Raw genomic sequence first — 6683 nt, 5'->3', positions numbered from 1 at the left:
GGAGCATGAATGGATAAAAACTTCCTGTTTAAAAGTGAGCATAATATTCACTAATTAATTTAAAACTTTTCCACAATGATTATGTTCTTTTGACTGCATTTCCAGTAATAAAAATGTTCCAATCCAAAAGATTTTATTATCAAATATTATAAATACTTTAACAAAACCACTAGTGAAACTAGTGAAGATAAATCTGACCCATTTTTAGGAAATTATATATTTATGTATTTTTTATGTGTGTGTCGTGTCTGGCAGTGTAGCAATAAGAATTGTTGTCTTAACTTTGCTTTCACAAGTGGAGCCTTACTGCTTTCACCTTTCGCTCCACTTCGTTTATAAATGCAAAGAGCTTAATTATAATTTATGCAGGGATATTTCATGTTAAACGGACACTGAAACAGGAAGGTAGAGAAAGAGAAGAGAACTTACCATTAATGTGAGGCAGATGTCTGCTGATCTTCATGGACCAGGAAATACGTAGAAGAAAATACCCAGTGAACTAAATTGGCTCACTCTCTCCTCTGCTCACCCTACAGGTTTTCTGTTGAATTTATGCCTTGGACCTGAAATGAACATGGAGGGAGGGTATTCACAACTTTTTGATCATTTCAGTTTTCTGACAGAGTACATCAGATTTTTCTGAGGTCACGATGATGTGGACTTGATCAAGTTTCCCTGTTGCTTTTAAAACTAGGCCCACAGCATCACAACTTCTCTGCTATATTAACATTGGGCACAAGGTGCTTTTTAAAAACATATTAATCCGGCATTTTATGCAAGAGTTAATGGACGCTTGGAGTATATAGCCTTATTTTATCATGACTGGAATTTGGTCTTTTTGGTATAAGGATGTAACGTGGCTGTATGCCTTTACAGGATAAAACTAAAGGCTGCCTGTTATGGATATTAATAATTATCAATTAAGTGAGCACACCACTCATGAAAACAAATGATGCATCGTTTGTCTTTAAGTTATTTTAATTCAAAGGCATAAGCGTTTAAATGTCTCTGTCCCCTAACGCAGTCAGGAAACAGAGCAATGAGAAAAAGAACACACTAACTTTTATACATTCTGGGTTAACAAAGAAAGTGGGAGTTATCGTCAGAGGAGTGCAGCCACTGGTACGATCCAGTTCCTATCTAACTCAACTCCTCTCTGTGTCCTTGGATGTGGAAACACAATAGTGAATCTGTGAGTTCTGTTTAGTTTGGATTCTTGTTTAGGTTCGTGCTTACTGTTTTAGTTATGTCTTCAGATGCTTCTTAGTTTAGGTTTTGAAATTGTGATCTGTTCCTGTTTTGAGCCTCGGCACTGATGTCTGGTCTAATTACTTACTCTGCACACCTGCCTAACTCCACCCCTGCTGCAATCACCTCTCACTGGTTTCACCTGATTCCACCTCCATATAAACTGCTGAGACCAGACATCAGTGCCAGGTTGTCCTGTTGAGTTTATGGGTGAGTCTCCTCCTGCAAATTATGTATGTTAGGTTTGCTTTTTGGATTTTTTTTGCCCCTTTTCCTCCAGAAACCTGAGCCATTCTGTCCGGTCTGTTCCTGCCTTGTCTGCCCTGCTTGTTTGTTTATTTTTTGTGTCATCTTTTTGTTCAACAGTCTGTTTGGATTTTTCCCCTGTTTTTTTGAGTTGGTGATTAAAGAGCTTTTTTTAAGAAACCTCTGCTGGTCTGGCTGAATTCTGGGTCCTTTTCCTCAGAACATTACAATCAGAGTTACATACATCAAAAACATTTTCACAACAATCCTCTCTTCTGATGCTGAAATCATCACATAATAAAGAAAATTTTCAAACACTGTGAGCCTGTAATAGTAAAAAAAAAAACATAAGCAAAGTGAAAGATAAAGAAAATAAAATAAAAAAATACTTAGAAAATGTTAAAACATACATCTTACTGAATTTGAAAATACTAGAATGCTGAACATCAGTATCAACTCCCCATCTGGCTTAGAGTTATTACATCATTAGATCAGTCTAGGTAATGTAAAATCCATCTTCATCAGTACTAGTCATCATCTTTTAATTCAGAAACATCATACTTCTCCAAATCATGGTCAGTATAAACAGAAAGCACGTCTGCATCATTATTGATCTTCAGCATAGTGGCATAAGTCATTTTCATTACCGTTCTCTTAACCATTGGAACAATACAACATGAAAGAAAAATCTAAATCAAAAAGAAAATAGAATTCCTCCAATCTTTATCAACCAGGAGGTCCAACCACCAGAAACGAGCCAAAACACAGGATCGCAGGATGAACCAGTATTTTCTTCCTGCTGGATTGTCAGCAACTGTTGTAATTTATCATGGATATTGGTCGTGTTGTTAGACACATCAGGAATAAAAGTGCAGCATTGTTCCCCAGTTACGTGACAAACACCACCTTTCTCAGCTAGTAGGTAATCTAGAGCCAGTCTGTTTTGCAAGGTCATTGTTCTGATAGCCTGTTGTTCCTTTGTCAGAGAGGAGAAACCTTTTTCAGCTAAAGCAGTGAGATTTTCTAACTCAACAGACAAGTCATTGATTCTATGTGCTGCATTAGTAACACCATAATGAGGAAATAAAGTACCCAAGATCCCTTTTGCTGTTTAAGCCTTGCCTTCTGTTCCAGTAACAGGTAAATTGAATCATACGTAGTAATGGCAGGTAGTAAATGAGCTAAAAAGTACACCCCAGACCAATCAGCAGGCAGATACAAATATTATCTAATTCCACACATCCAAACCATGTTCTTAAGACATGAAAATCCATCTCTGCTGGGAAAATGTTAAGTTATCTGTACAATGCAGTTTACTTCCGTCTGGCAAAGCTGTAAAATTAAGGGTTAAAACATAGCGTGGTGGAAATGAAGATCCTGGAATTGTATAAGGGTCAGATCTAACCACACATGACTTGGAGGAGTGATTTCTATGGGTCATTGCACATGAAGCAGGTATGATTACTTTACAATCTACTGTCATTCCCTGAAAGTCAGGTGCGGATTCTTACTGCTCTAAACAGATGTCTACTACCTCGAAACCTGTAAAGAGTTTCTGTTATGGCACAAGTTAAATTAGTCACATCAAAAAACTTACGTATCCTTTCGGTCTTATGGTGTAAAATGGTCTCTAACCTGTTAGATTGATGACTAGGGAAAAAGGTTGCTAGAATATAGGCAGTGTCAACAGAAACAGGTACTAACAATGGTTATTATCAAAAGCATGTAGAATCAAAGAACAAACATAACTGTCATTTCTTGTTTTCCGTACAGTCTGATGCATTAGTTGTCACTAGATGTTATGAGCATGATATTGAAAGTCACTGAAGTGATGAGGCTCTCTTCAAGTCAGCCGATGGGTGTGATTGGTGTGATTACTCAGTTTAGTCACAAATTGTTCGTGCTGTACCTTTTCTCCAGTGAGCACAGGAGTGATAAAAACGAGTGTGATGCTAGTCACTAGTTTTAAAAACTTCAGTCTTCCATACCGCTGCATGTTGATCTTGGCTGCAGAGTCGATTGTCCTTTCTTCTGGTACTCAGTACTTTTTTTTTTCTTTTTTTTTGTATAAACAGAAACGAAAAACTAAATAAAAATCCCGCTGACTCTTGCGTCTCGCTGCCCTGTTTCCGGCCTGGCACAGGTGGGCGGTCGTTGGAACCCTCTGTAGGCAGAGGGTTTGGATCCGGATGCTGCTCAGGTGGTGTTCCTTGGAACACTTTGCACTGTGTGGCATGGATCCAGGTGTTCCTTCCTTGGACCTTCATGGCATTGTGGGTCACCAGCAGGATCTGGAACGGACCAGTCCAACGCTTGTCTCTCCAGCGGCTCCTTCTGGTGTCTCGGATCAGCACCCACTGTCCTGGCCGGAACTGGTGCAGGATTTTATCAGCCACTGGGATTAATGCAGCTCTCACGGCCTGATGGGAAAGAGAAAAAAAAAAAACGTGACAGAACCTTACAATATTCTAACATTGAATATTTAAAATGAGCAGTTATTATTGTGGATAAGTTAGTATTGGGTCCTCCTCCCCTGTGCTCGCATAAAGAATTTCAAAGGACTTAGATTAGCTCTGCATCTATTTCTCATCCGCATGTACAAGAGAACCAGGGGGAGAGCTTTTGGCCAAGATAAATATGTTTCTTCAAAACATTTAGCCAGTTTGCTTTTTATGGTGAACTTTTCCTTTTCTACAGCTACTCCTGATTCAGATGATAAACACAATATGTTTTTAATTAAGGTGGAGTGTTGGTCTAGTGGTTAGAGCAGTGTGCTTGCACTCAGAGAAGGATGCAAGTACCTGGTTCGATCCCCACAGCCTGCACTCTGGGTCCCTGAGCAAGACCCTTAACCCCAGTTTGTTCCCCAGGCGCCGCACAGTGGCAGCCCACTGCTCCCCAAGGGGATGGGTTAAGATGCAGAAGTGAATTTATCCACTGTGAGATCAATAATGTTCAATTATTATTATTAATTAGAAACTCAGAAGTTTGCTGATTTCCTGCAGCGCTTTGTTTACAAAATGTGTCCCATTATCACTGGAAATTAACTCCTGGACCCCCCAGCATGGAAGGATCTCCATTAATAAGGCTTTAGCGACGGCTCTGCTGTCTGCGTGTTTCATTGGAAAAGCTTCAACATACATGGAAAACATGTCCACGACCACTAGACAATATTTATTTCATTCAACAGGTGTCAGCTTAATGAAATCCATTATCAGATGTTGGAATGGAAATTGTAGAGGCGTATGTGCAGTTTGTGGCTGTGCAGGAACCCTAGACGGGTTGTAAGAAGCACAGATCTAATACTTTTTGCAGTAATTTTCAGCTACCACTTAAAACCCATTTGTGTACCAATATTTTTTAACCATATCCATCATCGCCCCTCTGGACGTGTGATCCAATTCATGTGTCCATACCACAGTTTTTTTCTTCCACCAACTTACAAGCCTCAGTTAAGGCGATGAGTTGAGCTGTTTGAGCAGAATAGGAGTGCTGTAAAGGACCCGAGCGTAAAACACCTGAGTCAGAACACACAGCAAACCCATCTCAGTTTAAACCTGGAGCAGAACGGGAGGAGGAGCCGTCAACATACAATACGAGGTCGGTGTTAGACAAAGGGATGTCTTGTAAGTCAGGACGAGGGGTACAAACAACATTTAAGACAGCTGCTCAGTCATGACTTTACTCATCCTCCTCTGTAGGCAGAAGTGTGGCTGTGTTTAAAATACTGCATCGTTTTACAGTCATGTTAGGCATGTCCAATAAAATTTAGGAAGGTTTAAGCCACCTTGCTGCTGATAAATAAGAAGTCTTTTGTTCCAGGAGGATGATGGAAACAGAATGTGGAACAAAAACTGTCAGAGAGTTGTAGCCAACAATGTCACGTGACGCTAACACTGTTTTCTAAGCTGCAGCAATAGCTCACAAACAACCAGGTAAACCAGCTGGAACAGCGTGAAATTTAATGGAATAATAGGCCACAGGTCGCAATTTGTCACCATGAGATTGCAACAAAACATATGACATAAAACCAGATTTTTATCCATCATTTAAATAAATGGTTTGTCAGAGTTTGGCAAAGCCAGCACCGGTGCAGAGGACAAGGCTGCTTTCAGAGCAGAGAAAGCCAGTTCTGCCTCAGACGTCCATGTGATTCTACCAGCAGCTGCCAGTCCCCGTCCGTGTATTAAAGCAGCCAACGGAGATTCAAGCTTGCAGTAGTTTGGAATGTGAGCTCTGCAGTAACCTGTCATACCCAGAAATGAAATAATTTGTTTCTTTGTGATTTGTTTTAGGATTTTTAGAGCCGCTTTGATCCGCTGAGGTGACTACTTTTTGCTTTTATGTGAAAGAACATGGCCCAAAAATGTGACTTCCTCCTGCAAAACTGCATTTAGATTTTGAGACTTTATGGCCTTTTTTATAGAGATGTTAAAGCTATTTCAACATGTCTGTCCTGTATTGATTAGCTGATTCGGTACAGATTAACAAATCATCAATGTATTAAATGAGAAAGTTTCCACAAGTCAAAGTCAAGTCTGTCAGACACAAGGGAAATACTATGTAAGTCATCTGAATCATTATGTCACTGTCAGGTGTCACAGCATTTACTGCTGAGACAAAATGTTAAGGCACAGGAGCAGCTGGAAGCTTCCATTCGTATGCATACAAAGATTTATCTGGGGCCCAAAGTACTGCAGTAAAGTCAGAGTCCTGAGTGTGAACCGTCAGTCCGTCAGAGGTTGAAATGATAATGTCCAATCTACACATCAAAGCTCTACCCATAACATTTAAAGGACACAGACGAGACACAAAAAAAAAAAATGCTTCAGCTTCACTCCCTGCAGAGTGAAACACTTTAAAAGAAACACAAAAACTTTCCCTAACTGAAAGCTGAGACAGAATAAACATAGCAGCCACTGAGCTTTGGCTGTTCCTTGATACATTTAGCAGATAAAAGTGAGTTGCACCCGAGTCAACAACAAAATAAATTTCTTCACCTATTACTAGCGTAGAAAACCTTTTTAAAGGCATTTTTTTTTAAAAAGGACAGGGTTTTTTGTGTGGAGATACGTGCCTGTTGTAGCAGCTGTGGCACATTCTAAGTGTGTGATGGCCTTTGTGAGCAAACTATGTGGATCAGTAGAAGCAGGTACCATTTCAGCATTCAAACACAGGTGTAGCGGTGT

The sequence above is a fragment of the Fundulus heteroclitus genome, chromosome 10 (assembly GCF_011125445.2).
Source record: "Fundulus heteroclitus isolate FHET01 chromosome 10, MU-UCD_Fhet_4.1, whole genome shotgun sequence".
Lineage (NCBI taxonomy): Eukaryota > Metazoa > Chordata > Actinopteri > Cyprinodontiformes > Fundulidae > Fundulus > Fundulus heteroclitus.
The sequence above is the reverse complement of the archived record's forward strand: the minus strand, read 5'-3'. Positions refer to the sequence as shown.